The 16339-nt window shown below is 46.9% G+C and overlaps 1 long non-coding RNA gene across 1 annotated transcript in view; it reads left to right on the forward strand.

The window, feature by feature from the left end:
• Window positions 1-16339, forward strand: part of LOC144118994 (uncharacterized) — a 59446-nt gene that overhangs the window by 36818 nt on the left and 6289 nt on the right. The window contains exons 2-4 of the long non-coding RNA XR_013312216.1: window positions 5706-5806; window positions 10561-10623; window positions 11452-11526. This is a non-coding gene — a long non-coding RNA (uncharacterized LOC144118994). The remainder of the gene's footprint in view (window positions 1-5705; window positions 5807-10560; window positions 10624-11451; window positions 11527-16339) is intronic.

Here is a 16339-nt window from a genome sequence, read left to right on the forward strand (position 1 = left end):
ATCTGGATCATGACAGGGAAATAACTAGAATGATAAGAATATGGTTGAGTGCATGTATGGCAGGTTCTCTCTGGTAATGAATGGCAAGTTACCAATATCCCTCAAGAGAAAAGTATACAACACTTATCTCTTACCAGTACTCACCTGTAGGGCAGAAACGCAGAGGCTTACGAATAGGAGGAGAAGGAGGAGGAAAGGCAGGGAGGTCAACCAGAAGAATAACCGGTTTGCTACCCCACACGGGGGGAAAGGGGTGAGGAGAGAAAAATATGAAGGAGAAAAGAGTTGCTGGAAATTGAAGTCACTATGCAAATTCATATCTTTCAGTAAAGTCACAACCTATCGTGCAGGCCAGAAGTCCTCAAAAAGCTGAGCAGTGCCTTGGAGGCCTTCACCGCCGACGATCGCCGCGGCCAGTGGCCGAGAATCTTCGTTTCCGTCAGTGGGCGTAGGTCTAGATGCTCCAGTGCACGGCAGAGAGACTGTCTTTCGACGCTGTAGGCAGGGAATGCACAAAGAATGTGGGCAATAGTCTCATCACACCCGCAGATGGCATATGCAGGGCTGTCAGCCATACCTATTAAGAAGGAGCAGTGCTTGCTGAAAGCTACACCAAGCCACAGGCGACACAACAAAGTTGCTTCACGTGGTGGTAGGCCGGATTGAAGACGAAGCTTCAGATCTGCGTCCAAGGTTTTTAAACGTGAATGCGAGAATTGGCCTGAATTCCACGCGGCAAGCGTGATGTCCCACGACAGGGGTCTAAGCATACCCGCTGCGTCGGCTCTCGAGATGCGGATGGACACACAATCACCCTCATGGTGAGCAGTTCGCGTGGCCTCGTCCGCGCGGTGGTTGCCTGCGATGCCTCTGTGTCCTCGCAGTCATTGGAAAAAACATCGTGTGCTGTGTTGATGGCTGCGTGGTGGAGCTTTAGGTTTTCCACGACAAGTTGTTCATAGAACCCATGATGAAGAGCAGATTGTAACGCATGGAGGGTTGCCTTTGAATCAGTGAAAACAGACCATTCCTGGGGTCTTTGTTCACTGATATGCTGAATGGCGACAAGAATTGCAGTAAGTTCTCCACCAGTCGATGAAGTCTGGTGTGATGTTTTCACTTTCTTAACTATGGTCCTTACTCGGGTGACTACGGAGCCCGAGGAACTGGAAGGGGTCACTGAACCATCGGTGTATACGTGCAGTAGGTGTCCGTGTTTCGCATGAAAATATTTTATAGTGGTCTGTTTTAATGCTGTCGACAATAAATCAGCCTTCTTTTTGAGGCCAGGTATGGGTTTGGTTGGTAGAAAGTCGCGATGGGCATCAATAATTTTCGCAAACGATGTACTCAGCCACTTAGCAGAAAAACTGGCAAATTGGTGTGCAATCGGAGAGAGGTGAGGAATATGCGCTCTCAAGGTTTGGGTTGTGACATAGGCAGTCACTGAATTCTCCTAAGCTATGAGTACTGTTGCGGCTGTAGACGTGTATTTTGGCAGTCCTAGGCACGCCCGCAGAGCTCGAGCCTGAACACTTTGCTGACACCGTATGTTCGTTTTCCTCAAGTTTCCTAGTACAGGGATACTGTACCCAAGGAATCCCATGAATAATGCAGTGTACAGCTGGAGCATCGACTGCACTGATGCTCTCCACGACTTCCCGCCGAGAAAGGAGAGAACGTGAACGAATAGGGTTCAGCTTAAGTTAAGGACAACGCAGTGATCAATGGAAAGAAAATTGGTAGGAGTAACGTTAAGAGACCGGAAGCGGGCGGAGTGGGCGAGGGATTAAACGCGGGTTGCTAACATCTTAGCCGGAATCAAGGGGAAGAAATAGGCTTTTCCAAAGCATGTAATGCGAAGGAAATATAACCGCTGGCCCTTAAGGGTAACGGAGTGGATTCCACGAGAAGGCAAGCATACCAGGGGACGGCAGAAACTTAAGTCGGCGGTTTAGGTTAAGAAGTTTGAGTTTGGAGGCAAACGTTGGGCACAGCTGGCAAATAATAGGATTCAGTGGTGATACGAGAGGTGTTTGCCCAGCAGTAGGCGTAGTCAGGCTGATGATAATGGTATATTAATGGCATTGTAGATAAAGTTATCCTGGTCTTCAGTTCGTATTTATGCCAAGAATTGCGTATTACTTCGTAAAAAATCAGTTATTATAAACTTCAAACCTACCCCTATTCTGCCCTTGGCAACATTGTAAACTTGTGCGCCGTGAGAGCATGGCTCTTAATGCCGAGAAAACTCTTTGCATCTGCATTACGCGTAAAAGAGTCCCAAAAATTTAATTATAACCTCAGCAATTCTTCGAGAAAGTCAATGCTGTCAAATACTTATGTGTGGCAATTAGAAGTAATCGGCCTATGAATACACATATTGACAATATCTGTACAACGGCATTTAAAAAACTGCATTTCCTCATGCATAAGCTCCGTAATTCTCCATTCAATGTAAAACTTCATAGCTACCTTTCTTAAATCAGGCCACAGCTTGAACACGCGTACAGAGTATTGGATCCGCACTCTACATCAATTATAAAGAAGCTTAAAAAATGCAAAGAAAAGATGTATGGTTTGTGTTCTCGAAATTTTTGAAATCCTATTCTCCTTCCAAATTAAGGCAAACTCTTGATACACCACGCCTAGAAATGCAGAGAAAAAACATTCGTTTAGGATTTATTTCCTTGTTATTCAACAACAAGCTTGGACTTGATCCGCCCCAATATTTAATTCCACAGCCTGTTAGAAGCACTCGAAAGTACCATTCTACTTTATTATCGCCATATTTTGAACGAACGGACTTCTATAAGTTCTCCTTTTTCCGTCGCATCGTCGCTGATCGGAACTCTTTGCCCAGATCTAATCGAACCTCCATGAACTAGCGCACGTATTCCTGAACTGTGTTACGCCTTGTAGCTCCTTATTAGGCGCGTTTTTTTTTTTTTATTGAGCTGCAGGCTGCTTGATTGTTTCGAGTGCTTTCTGTGCTAACTTATTCCTTGCAAACCGGAACCCCTCTCTGTTTAAAATCCCTGCCTTTCCCTCCTCCTCTTTATCTATCTCTTCCTTGCAAATTTTGTCTATATTTTGTATTACAAATTAGAGGTCCCCGCACGTCTTGCGGTTTTATTACTTTGCAAATTCTGTGTTGTGAGTGCCATTTCGTCTACATTTTGCATAAATTTGTTTGGTCTTTATTACTGTGTAAATTGCCCTTTCTGCTTGGACCTAAGCATGTCTGTTAAATAAACTTTAAAAATAAATACAAATAACTCAAGCACATTGTTTAAGCTCACGGAGTCCAGCCTGGCTCTTGGTAAACTATTATGTATCTTAGATTTTCCACCCCAGCCTAGTGTCCGCCAGGTCCGGCAGTTTCATGACCTGATTGGCTACTACCGAAGGCACATTCTAGCTAAGCCGCTGACCGCCTTAAACGCCAAGAATGGCGCTTTTCGGAGGTCAAATGTTACGGCAGATGCTTTGGGGGCACTGAAGAGAACGTTAATCAGTGCACCGCTGTGGCGCCACCCAGATTGCAATTTACCCTTCGTTATGGCCCCAGATGCGTCAAAGTTGCCGCTTGGTGCTGTGCATTCGAAAGTTATCAGGGTAGCGCGCATCATGTAGGTTTTGGTAGCCGAGAGCTGAAACCCACAAAGCTGAAGTACAGAGCCAAGGAAAGGGAGTGCCTCGTGGTTATCTGGACAGTAAATCACTTCTTTGCGACAGCCATTTCAAGCTAGTCACAGGCTGTCATCCTCTGAAAAGGGTGATCAGTTGTAGACACTCCAGCTCCCAACTGGCTAGATGGAATTTACGGCCGCAAGAATATTCCTTTGTACGTTAAATTTTATAAAATCATTTTCAATGAAACAAACAAGTCGGTGCGCTTGCGTTCCACACCGCAGCGTGTCTCTGAATAACAACAGTTGTGTGCAGTGTGGCCACATGATCTTGCCCGTTTCCATGTCTTCTGCACGGGCACCGCTTTAATTGAAGTGTTTCTTTTCCGCGATGAAACAGCGGAACTTGTCGCTGAGGGTCTTCCACCACTTTTGCAGAAGGTCGATGCTCTCTGCGCGATTGAAGGATTTTCAAGTTAAATTTTAAATAGCTGCACATCATCAATGACAGGTTGGTTTATCTTCTCGCAGTAGTCCGGGCAAAATTTCAGCCGGCACTTCTGTCCACAACGTTGCCTTCACTAACCTCTCGTAGAAAGCGACCGTGACGGCCCTTTAGCTATGCCGCCACTCGGCTGCTGACACGAAAGACGCGGGGTTTGTCCTGACCGCGGCCGCGAAAAGCTAGACGCCCGTGTGCTGTGTGTGGTCACTGCACGTTAAAGAACCTAGCGTCTAAATTTCCAGAGCCCTTCCCTACAGCGTCCCTCAGAGCATGAGTCCCTTTGGGTCGTTAAACCCCCCAAATCACGAGCCTTATTCGTATATGGTTTATAGCTCGCCAGCCGCAAGCAGCCCAGATAATGGGCCCAATATTAGAAATGAATAGCTAAACTCTGGCCCTTTATAAAACCGACCTTTGCCAATACATTTCCAATATCGGGCCAATTATTCACGCTGGTGGGGGCCATGGATACGGCCGTTTTTTTTTTGTAGTGGTGGTTAGAAGCTCGATGTGAAGCTATCTGCGCACGACCATTGCCACTGCTGCTGTAAAAAAAATACCTTTGTAGTAGGCTGTCAAGTTTCATTCCGCAAGCCATGACCTCCGATTGGTGCACGCCGGTGTGCCTGAAATGGCGCTTGGAGGGCGCGTGCTATAAACGGAGTAGACAGATCGGAGCGTGGGCGATCGCTCCGCTCGCAAACCGGCTCTGTCACACGCACGCGACCCGCCGCGGTGGCTCAGTGGTTAGGGCGCTCGACTACTGATCCGGAGTTCCCGGGTTCGAACCCGACCGCGGCGGCTGCGTTTTTATGGAGGAAAAACGCTCAGGCGCCCGTGTGCTGTGCGATGTCAGTCCACGTTAAAGATCCCCAGGTGGTCGAAATTATTCCGGAGCCCTCCACTACGGCACCTCTTCTTCCTTTCTTCTTTCACTCCCTCCTTTATCCCTTCCCTTACGGCGTGGTTCAGGTGTCCAACGATATATTAGACAGATACTGCGCCATTTCCTTTCCCCAAAAACCAATTATTATCACACGCCCGCGTCCCCGGGGCGCAGCGCAAGGGTCTGTCGAGATGGGGCCTTCGCCTTCTTCGCGCCGCGCGCTGGCTTTTCTTACCACGGGACCAATAAGAAGCCGTGTTGACGCAGGCGCTGCTCTGTGGGCAGCGAAGAACGTAGGCACTAAGTGTGGGAGAACTCAAAGTTTCTGCGTTGTCCTTGGCTCCATGTTCTCCTTCGTTCTGGCGGCAACGTCACCCGCAGCGAAGCGACCATGAGAGCTAGAAGCCTTTCAGGCTTAATACACAGGATGACTCCCTTCAATCTTATCGGAAACAAAGTGTGAGACGAAGACTCATATAAAGACTAAATTGGGTTCGAGCACTAATGTGCTGAGCGCAAGTGGCGATGTCCAGCAGACAGATGAAGCAATGGATGCAGCCCGAGCAACGAATCCCCCCACCCGTCTTTATTTGTTTAAAGATCAATCGCAGTGGTCACCCAGAATTTGATAGCACGCTTTTTCTGCTAACTGCCTATATCTGTTTATTTCTTTTTCACGCAGACAAATGGGAAGAAGGGAAAGCTCTCGCGGCCTCTACACGATTTTTGTACTCTTGCAAGAATGAAGCTCAAGCTTTGGAAGTTCGACCAGAGTTAACAAGGGTGAGGGTAAAACAAATTTTTCGTTGGTTTTAAATACAGCATAAACTAACGAGTAGCAGAGCAATAAAGAATAGTACTGTATTGTAGCACCATCCAATTAAAGATGCTATGTTTGGCCTCATATAAAAGAACCATGCCCACTCCGAGATGTCGAAACGCCCAAAAGAATACTGTAGAGCACACTTAAGACAGCCGCAGACATAACGAAGTCTCGCTTATTGCGAACGAGTGCGTTGCTACCGTCAATTTATGCATTAGGGCACTGAAAATTCTTCTTAGGTACAACGAACAGCTTTGGCCGTACCACTAGCATCGTAAACTCCACCCCACGTTGAAGAGTTCCTGCTTCCAGCACGAGATCGATGGTCGTCTCTCAGCCTTCGCTACAACGGCCCAGAAAGAAAATGTCAACCTAAAAATGCAATAAAAATGCCTCAAGTTTACCTCTGGTTAAACCTGGAGTGACGCGATAGCTGCATCTGGCCGAGTAGAACTACCTCAGTCGAATTCCAAAGTCAGTCTTTCGCCGCTCCGTTTCGCTGGGCGTTCCTTCTTCATCTTCATCCCACTTGACACGGCGCATGCGCACAGCTGTTTGGTGCAGCTGTTCCGCGCCGCGCCGCAGGCAGCAGCATCTGCTCCGCACCACGTAATCAACCACGTGACCAACGGCCGCACCATGTAATTAACCAACGTGGCCAACCACGTGACAAACGGCGCCGCCACGGAGCTCAAGTGGTGCCACGCCGAAGGGTCGAAGACGTGGCGGATTGTATCTATCGCTACAAAAGGCAGCAATGAAACGGCAAATAAATGTCGACCATTTCATCACCTTTATGCCCTGAGGCCATAAACATCGCTTGAAAAAAAAAGCCGACCAAGCACGCGCCGATGGCCTACGAGGGCAATTGTTGCCTGCGTGTTCGTCGGCTGAGCAGAGCATCTCAAGAGAAAGAAGTACCACGAGCGCTAGATGAAGCTGAAGATGAAGCAGGGATAGATGAAGCTCTCGAAAACACACATGAGCAGCCAATCGTAGATTTATGGCAACGCATCGAAGAAGCATAGCTGGCCAGATGTTTCCTCGGATGACTGCGTTCGTGTTGATTGTTAGCGGCAAAGGTTTGAGTGTTGGGAGAACGTGACCGCCCTAGAGGGACTAGAAGAAGCCACGGTAGGGTCTGCTTTAAACATCGTAGACGCGCATAAGGCCGATTTAAGACATAAGCACTACTTTTGACGGATCTATTATTGTTCGCTTTTATACGGAAAGTGCGGAAAGTCATCGGCTATAACGAAAGGAATCCGCGTAACAGTCAGGGCCGTTATAAATAGACTTTACTGTATTCTAATACGCGGTCTCTCTAAACATTATTGCCTCTGGAAGCAAAACATATGCCACCAGTGCCCAACCTCTCTGCGTTGTCTCTATTTATACTCCGCGAAATTAGTCCCGAGTTGTGGATTGCTCCGTCGAGAGCATAAGGCATTGATCTTTGCAAAAAAATAATAAAAACGCACTGCCGAGCAGGTGTGAGTCTCAGCAGCGCAGTATGACTTCTTTGTTATTTCAGCGCTCGCAATTTTCTGAAGGGGATAGAAAATGTGTCCTTTACCTGCCATTCAGCTATTGATTTGCAGATAGGCTTTAAGAGCTCAAATAATTGGTGTAATAAGCTGATTACTATTCGATTCCTTTTATTTTGTATTTCTAAAGATTACATCATTTAGTACGTCTCACAAGATGACCATATTTTAAGCGGCCACACCCATGAACGAGGAAGAGGCCCATTCTAGAAACGGTAGTAGATCCCCCTGACTTTTAACGAAGCTGCAGGCTCAACCATAATGCCTGCACGTCCTGGCATGTCCACGGCGAAAAACACAGCGAACCGATCCACCCGAGACAAGACGTGAAGATTTCTCTTTGACGGCAGACGCCACATATTCCTTCATCCTGAGCGATTGCAGAAGACGTTCGCACTTCCGCGCGGAGTTACGTGATTGGGTAGCGAGCATAGTTACTTTCTGGGGCTGTACAAAAGCGATGCATCTGAACGGTTTTTCGGCTGCGTGCTTTTAACCAAGTGATCAGGTAGCAAGCAGGAGGAAAAACATTCATTAGTAGCATAAGTACTGGGTGGGCTCAATACGAACGAATTCGTTGCCATCACACTCCAGCCCCTCTCAAGCGAAAATTTCTGCTCGAACGGCCTGTGTCTATGAAGGGTTGCCTCCCAGCCCCCATATGTCAGATTGAGATGGCTGTCCAAGTATGGATTTTCTTCGCATTTCCAAGATGTGTGAAAGGGTTTGACAACTGCTCCACAGAAGGTGCAGGATGAACCGTAGGTGTCTGAATACTATTTACTCATCAAGTAGTGATTGGGCATGGTATTAATTTGTAGTCGCCTGTTTATGTGCTCTTCAAATCTGCTAAGGGTTTTGTGAGAAAGACGATATTTCCTTCTTATGATCTTAAGGTACTCTGTCATTTCTGCGTAGCTTAGTTAGGGTGAGGGGTCCTTAATGGTGTCAGAGAGAGGCTGCCTGCCAGATGCTCGGAGGAGGAGAGCTCGAGCAGCTGTGCTGGCCGCCTCATTGCCCGTCGTGGAGAGGTGCCCTGGCGTCGAGAAGATCTCGACGTTCGAGGGATTAGACGTCTCCAAGGTGAAAGAGCATCTAGGGAGCTTTAAAGTGAGTGCGCTGTGCGTGCAACTTAAATCTGCATTTACCTACGAATGAGCGCGCCTGAATGCAGCGTGGCCTTGAAAGTGAGCCCTGCACTTATTAATACATTCGAGCCAGTTATTTGATAACTATTTGAAATCTTGGCAACAAATTGAATACCATTCGAGTAAATTTCAGCATACACTGTTTTATTTGTCCAGTGAATGAATTAGGAGGATATATCGCTATTCGAAAAATTACGATACTGATTCACCTCTATTAAATTTAAAAACTGCTCAACATTCGCACGGACCTCTATGAAATACACGACCTGCCCTAAGTATGAGGATTTATAATTTGGTGCAGCAATTTCATGAATTTACTATGTCCATTATGTGTGAAAAAAGTTAAGGAAAGTAGCAGTTCAGCTTTTCTACTTCAGAATTGGGAGCTCCATTAAACGACAGAAAATTGTGTACATTGCGCTCGGACAATGAGAACAGGAATACACTACAATATTATTTGCAATCCGTTCCGCCACGTAATGAAGAAAATTAAGAATTGCGTAATATAAAGGGATTTAAACTTGTGGTAAAGAGCAAACACCGAAAAAATCTGCAAAAAGTGATTTGTTAAAAATTTGATAAATTGTCTTTGGTGCAATTAAAAGACAACATTTGTAGGCGAGAAGCTACCACGAAGATATCTTTACAGAGCGACAGTGAAAAACAAGACGAAACTGCAGAAAAATGAGATTAACAGCATGCTTCGCATGCGCACAAATCATGGGGGAAAAAAACAGGAATCCCTATTTTCAGCGATGTTTACATTTTTCTGACCGATACATTAGCGCCGGATCAATTGCAATTGGTAAAAAGCATCGTGGAAGAATATTTGCTTGCACTATGTCTAAAAGATGGTTCAGCAGGTTCAAAAACATTCCAGACATATTGCATTTACTGTTACTTCCTTGCACTTCCTTGATCTTGTTTGTCGATACATCTGGCCCTCTAAATAATGTGATTACGCATTCACCTATAAATTGTATATGCTGTGGCTTTATTTCGAGCGCATGCATGCATTCAAACCGTCATTTTATTTTCTTGAATGATAAAGAAAGATGCGGCAAATGTTACACCATTTTCATTGTCCCCTTAGGTGATTCCATTGTTGGGTCAATGTTTTGTCTGAAAGAGCAGCTGTACGTACTATGTTGTTGATGGGACACCGGAATGGAAAGAGGTGATCGTCATGACATACATGACGGAAGCGAACAGTCGCAGAAACCCAGGAACATACGGATATTTTTTTTCTTTTGTGGTTTTCATTAGCGCGATGTTAATAAAAAAAGAAGAAAAAGCCCCATGCCGCCTGGGGGATCCGAACCGACGACTTCCGAATTTCGCTTCCGGTGCTCTACCAAGAGCGACCGCGACGGCTGTCCAATCTTCTGCTTTTAGGGTATTTATCTGTAGTGTAACCGGACCGTGAGAGTGTTCACCACCACCATCGTGGTTCGTAGCAGTGGACGGTGGTAGATTAAATAATTGTTTTCTGTGCATAGAAAGGGAATGGATCAATCGTTCTTTGTTGTGTACATGTATAACATGATTTTGCTATCCATACTCTTTTAACGCCACGCATTAACGCATGTCTGTTCCACACACAAGCGCAATGACGCTCAAGGGAAGCAATATGTATGGCAAGTGAAGATGTTATAAATAAATAAAACAAATGAATGATAACCAACACTGAAAATACGTCGATGTCAGCTTTGGGGATATTTTTCATCCCGCCAAATTGCAGTAGAACTGTCATGAAGTTTTATAGTACACGTAACTGTTTCTTTGGGGACTTTAAATTATCAACGTTTTAGCATGGTTATTCAAAACCATCTTACAGATTTTTTCGGGGGCAAGCTTTACAGATAGTCTGTATTGATGGGCCCACACGTATACCCCATATCGCTTTAGCGGACATCGAAAGTACAAAGCAGTCGTCATGATTGCGTCTGTTGCCCATGCGCTGGACAATCAGATGTTGATTACTAAAACACCATTTTTTGCATTTCTTCCTCGTTTCAGGAGGTACCTCGAATATGCGCTTTCATAAGGCTGTGCTACGCGTGGGTTCAGGACAGCAAAAACGTAAGGACTAGCGAGTCACATTTTGTGTAGAAGTCTCACATTTATTACGACTCTTCTATAGTGTAAATTATAAATTTTTTTACAAATCACTTGGAAAAGTACAAGCCTAGCTGAAGTGCAACAGTGGTGAGAGCAATAAATAAACTAGCATTTGCCTTTTAATTATTCTGCGTCAATAATCAAAGCAGTCGCCCTGCCGCCTAAGAAATTTCTACTTAATGGTCAGAACAGCAGCAAAGAGGAGAAAAATTTCCTGTCGGGACATGTTTGCGCAAACTCCCTTTAGTGTAATGGCTTGTCGAGTGTTAGTTTCGAAACATCTTACTGCACCCAAAAATAAAGGGTACAAATCACGAACTGCACGCAAAAAACTAGAACATTGCAGCGGCTATGTTATCACTCCAAGAGAAGCCATTTATGCTCCGCTTACACATATATCAAGCATCCTAACTGCATCACTGTTCCGATCGGCTGGAATGCCCTGAGAGCTGACGCTGGAGTGATGGAATTTACCCGCAGCGTCCATTTTAGAAGCGGAATTGAAAAATTGTGCTTAATTTTGTGTAATTTTTTTTTTCATTTTGCGTTGTGTTCTTTGAGCCTGTACGTATTACGCCCTGTGTAACCACCCGTGAAACCTCCGGGCATGCTTCAGCAATGTGCTCACGACTAGGTAAAGCCATATTCTTGTGGATGAGAAGCGCTCCGCGTGGAGGAAAAAACAACGCCACCTACAAATGACGCCTACCCTACAGATGCTGTGGTACGTTGGCAGAAACAGCACGGCTCACTTCGGTTCGTCGTCTTCTTCCACTGAACTTGGCGCAGGTGTCGGGTAATTTCAATCACCAGCTCATGGAGTGCTATGAAAAGAGTGTCCGCACTTGGCTTACCCTGTATCCCGTAAGTGGGCCCATTTCCCTGTTTTTTCTAAATACTATCACAACGTGCGTTTAGAAGCTCAACTTGGCAGTGTCCTTAACGTGCAGACAAAAATCGATTCTGGCGCATGCTCTTAATTAGAAGCTACCTAATATCCATGAGACATTGCTGTGTGCTACAACTAAATTGAACCGTTGATCACCTGTTAAGAACTGTGGATTTCATGATCTAATACCTGTCACATTTGTCAAAGAGCTCATTACTTGTGAAATTTTTTATGGCGTCACGTGTATGTACACTCTTTGCCAAAAGAGAAAGCGACGTTGCCGTCGCTGCTCCCCGGCTGCGACTGTAAACTGGGTGACGTAAGGCCGCCCTCCTCGCTTTTGGGATAAGAAGTAGACAGGTTATATTTTGTGAGGCGCGCCATTTTGCGAAATTGGAGGGCCGTCATACTAAGCGAGGGCACAGGCTTAGATAGCAGTTCCAGCACAGCAGGCTTCGAAAAGAGGTACCTCGCGAGAAGCTCGTCTTCGAACTGCTTCATTGGATACTGGCGATCCCTCAGCACTCACCATGCCGACTTCGCACGATAGGGAACCTGGTCGATTTCTTCTATTAACTCCTTGAACTTGATAAATCGGAAAAGCTGTCGTCGATCGTACTCGGTAGCTATGTTGCTTTGACGAAAGGAGCTGCTAAAGGTAGGCCAGAAGCTACCTTTGCGAACGGCCTCTCCAGAGGCCAAAAGGGCGGCTAAAGGTGCAGTTTAAAGGGACTGTGCATCGAATAAAAACTCGCTTGTAAATGTTTTCAATGCTTAGAAATGATGCTAAGAAGCATTCAAACCAAGTATGAGTCTTCAGAACTGAGCTGGCAATTTATTATGAACTTTTAAAAACCGTGTTTTACAAAATCCGCGGGCGATTGGTGTACTCACCCCGCCGCGGTGGCTCAGTGGTTAGGGCGCTCGACTACTGATCCGGAGTTCCCGGGTTCGAACCCGACCGCGGCGGCTGCGTTTTTATGGAGAAAAAACGCTCAGGCGCCCGTGTGCTGTGCGATGTCAGTGCACGTTAAAGATCCCCAGGTGGTCGAAATTATTCCGGAGCCCTCCACTACGGCACCTCTCTCTTCCTTTCTCCTTTCACTCCCTCCTTTACCCTTCCCTTACTGCGCGGTTCAGGTGTCCAACGATATATGAGACAGATACTGCGCCATTTCCTTTTCCTCCCAAAACCAATTATTATTATTATTATTATTGGTGTACTCGTAGTGACCGATTTTGGAACTAAAATCGTGGAACAAAGACATCACTGTACCATGACGTCGCCAGGCCACCACACGCTCTCGTTCGCTGGAGCCACGGCAGCCACGACGTCACGGGCACACTTCCGGTAGCCGTGAAAATCGTCTGCTCGTGCCGCCGCGCGACCCTCTCGGGCAAGCGCGAGCCAATCAGGGCATTGCCTTCGCACAAATGGTTTCAATTTTCCTCTGCCGCCTCCTTCTGTCGGGAGTTCCGGAGCCACTCACACGGCTCTGTCATTGCTGTTTTTTTTCTACCCCCGCTTGATGATCTTGGAGTGCGCAGGTGTGTAGGGGAGCAGTCCCTTCTAGCTTCGTGGTCCGTACCGCCAGCATATGTGAGCGCCTAGAAAGGCTAGCGTCAAGCCAAGAAATCGCAAAACGTTGTTTTCTGGGAGTTCACTTGTTATTTCAAGTCCTAGTTCTTCTAGTCCTTAGAAAAAGTAGGAATGAGAGCCGCATTGACGAGATCCTCTCATAATGAAGTTCTAGGCAGTTTTGACGCCCAGAACAGTCGGCTGAAAGCAGCAGGATACCCTATAAGACTGCTATCCACTGTCGCAGAAGGGATTCTGCAAGCACTTAGAGGCAGAAAATATGTCACAACCCCATCAGAAGAATGGAAGCCGTACGCGGTCATTCCTTTCATTAGTGACATTTCCCTCAGCCTCGAAAAGGTTGGCGCAAGAGCTTGTGTAACAGTGCTCATGTGAACACCCAACCAAGTAAGAAATGTGCGCCAAAGTCAACAGCGACCTAAGAAAAATCAATGAAAGAAAATCACCGGAAAAACATGTGAAATGTGTGAAAAGAGGGTTTGTAAAATATCTCTGTCATGCGGACGCACCTACATTAGTCAAACAGGGAGCTGTTTGAACGAACGGCTTCGAGAGCACGAAAGATCTCTAAAGGGCGCCATCAGCAATGAATTAGCAGCACATTGCAGAGAGCATGAATGTCACCTCCAGCTTTGCAACACAATGGTCATCACGTCATATTATCGGCAAAAGAGCGACGTATATGCGTCAGCCTACTTTCGATAGCGTTTCGTGAAAGCGAAATTGATTATCTGCGTGCGTTGTCCTAATCTTTTACCACGTGTACATCTTATGCGTTTGTCATGCTTCTGTTCTTTCCATATTGCACGAGCAGGGTGTATATATTGAATCGAACGTGGATTAAAAATCTGGTTGTTAGTCAGCGCTGATTCCCGCCTCTCTATTCTTTGTTTCGTGCTGCGCTGCTCCCGCCACAAGAATATGAACTGTGCCAAAATTTTACACACAAAGGAAATATGAATTCAAAAAGTCGCCCGATCGTGCCCATATAACAGGAAATAGCTGCGCAATACAGATGTAATTTCAGTTTATTAGATGTGCTCTTTGCATTTAAATGAATACAAACCGGAGACACATATGTATGCACCATTTAAACACAATGTAGGGAGCACTACGGCACCAGCATATAATAATGACCAAATTTTTCTCTAGGTCTGAGAAATCTGAAAAAATAAAGCAATAAAAACATAATAAAGGCTGAAAGTTGATGCACCTCAAGCAAACATTCTAAAGGGTACAAAAGCATATATGCACAAGCAAAAGCAAACGCATGTAAAGAGCAACCTGGGTGCCAAAAGAAAAGACGATCTGGGCGTACGATACAGATACGCGGTTTCAGGTCACGGATATTCTGCAGGGTGAAACCTCCCTCTGGCTTTGCCTCTCGCACGGGCCCCGGAGTAAGCTTAAGCGTGTTATCAAAACAGAAAAAAAAATAATTCTACGAGGCGAAAATAAAAAACGAGCATAAACCAACATACCTTGACGATATTGCCAACGGAAACCCTGTGATGAAATAAAATGATGCAACTATAGACATGAATTCAACGCAGCCTTCTGTCCCGCGCCTTCTCACGGCACAGCGAACGCTCAGACATACGCCTTACATCCTCGTTACACCCCCATTTTATTTTATTGTGACTAAGTGTGGAGATAAGACTGCTTGAGGCTGGATGGAAAGGGGGGACGTCTTGAGGTAGGAGCCCTGGCGCGCCGCACCTATGATAGACCAGACCGCGCGTGCGGCGCAATACGGCGTGGGAGGCGAGATCAAGAGGATCAAGGCACAAGTAATCCTGTGGGGGTGGGTTGAAAGTCAGCGACGCGAACACAACACAAACTATACCGCTGCGACAGCACGGCAATGTAGGTAGAGCAGGTTAATACATGGGCACTCGCAGCAAGAGTCTAGTGGGCTTCCGAAGATCTCTCCCGCCTATGACCGCAGCGGACGGCCACGCTGCCACCAACAACACACCACAGTCGTCGGATGCGCTGAGGGTGCAGAGTGCGCGCTAGGAGTCGCCCATTGCCTTGAAATCTGTTGCCGCGAACGACGCGTGTAAGAGCGCCATTATGGTGTAGGGCCGTGAAGCTGCGCAAAAGACTAGCGATGCGCCACGCGCCGTTGCATCAGTTCCAAAAGGAATTATGTGGGCACGCCGAGGTGCGCGGGAAAGCTGCCATGAATCCGTAGCGACGAAGTTCACGACAGCCCAGTAATGAGAGCAAGAGCTGCCGCGAGCTGGCGCTTGCGCGCGAGCGGCTAGGAGCTGCGCGAATACGTGTGCGCAAGATGGCTTCCGTCCAGCGAGGAAGCCGGGCGAGCGCAGCGAGGAAGCCGAACGAGCGATGGGGGGAAATTACTGCGCTTCCGCTAGACAGCGGCGCAACGAGGACTGCTGGTAGTTGGAGATGCCGGCAGGGACCGCCGCACCGTGCTGAAGTTGGAAACACTATAGAAGACTGGCACGTTGGTAACCGCCGCTCCCGACGGTGCGATGAAAAGACAGACTGCCGACGCCTGCCTGCCTGCTGCATGGAGCCGACGGCCCACAAGAGAGATGCGGGTTGAACTGCGCTTCCTTCGGCTGTTCGAACAAAACTTTTTGATCTCTCAAAACGGCGAGTGCAAGAGCAAACCCTTCTCTCCCCGTAGCCTTTGGCGCGAGGAAGAGAGAAAAGGGAGCGAGAAGTCAATTTGTATTTTTTGTTGAAAAGCACTGGTCCCAAAAACGTGCTCCCAGTTACCTTCCTTGGACCAAAATGCTATGATTTGTTTTTGTTTCTGCTTAACACCCTCGAAAAGACGTTTCTAGGCCATTAGTGGGCGCACTTCCCTTTTGCTTGTGTTTCTGTGTCCTGCCTCTACGTCCTGGAAATGTTCGATAAATGTTTTACTGGGACTGGGACATTCCATCCTTTCTGGGCGCACCTGGAGAGGCACGTTGTTTGCTGGAGTATGTGTCCCCAACTGGGACAGCGCCTTGCCTTACATGACTTTCAAATAGAACTTCTCACAGCATGAAAATATGGGCTACTCCCCTCAACCTTTTGTTTGGTATACACCTCACTTTGCCCTTCGACAATCTCATGTCACCTTCTCCAGTCCCTACCACAGCTTATGCCCGTGAGGCCATCGATCAAGCCGCCCAGGCGCGCTAAATAGCCCGCCATCGGCTCCAAGC

Source organism: Amblyomma americanum, chromosome 2, assembly GCF_052857255.1.
Source record: "Amblyomma americanum isolate KBUSLIRL-KWMA chromosome 2, ASM5285725v1, whole genome shotgun sequence".
NCBI lineage: Eukaryota > Metazoa > Arthropoda > Arachnida > Ixodida > Ixodidae > Amblyomma > Amblyomma americanum.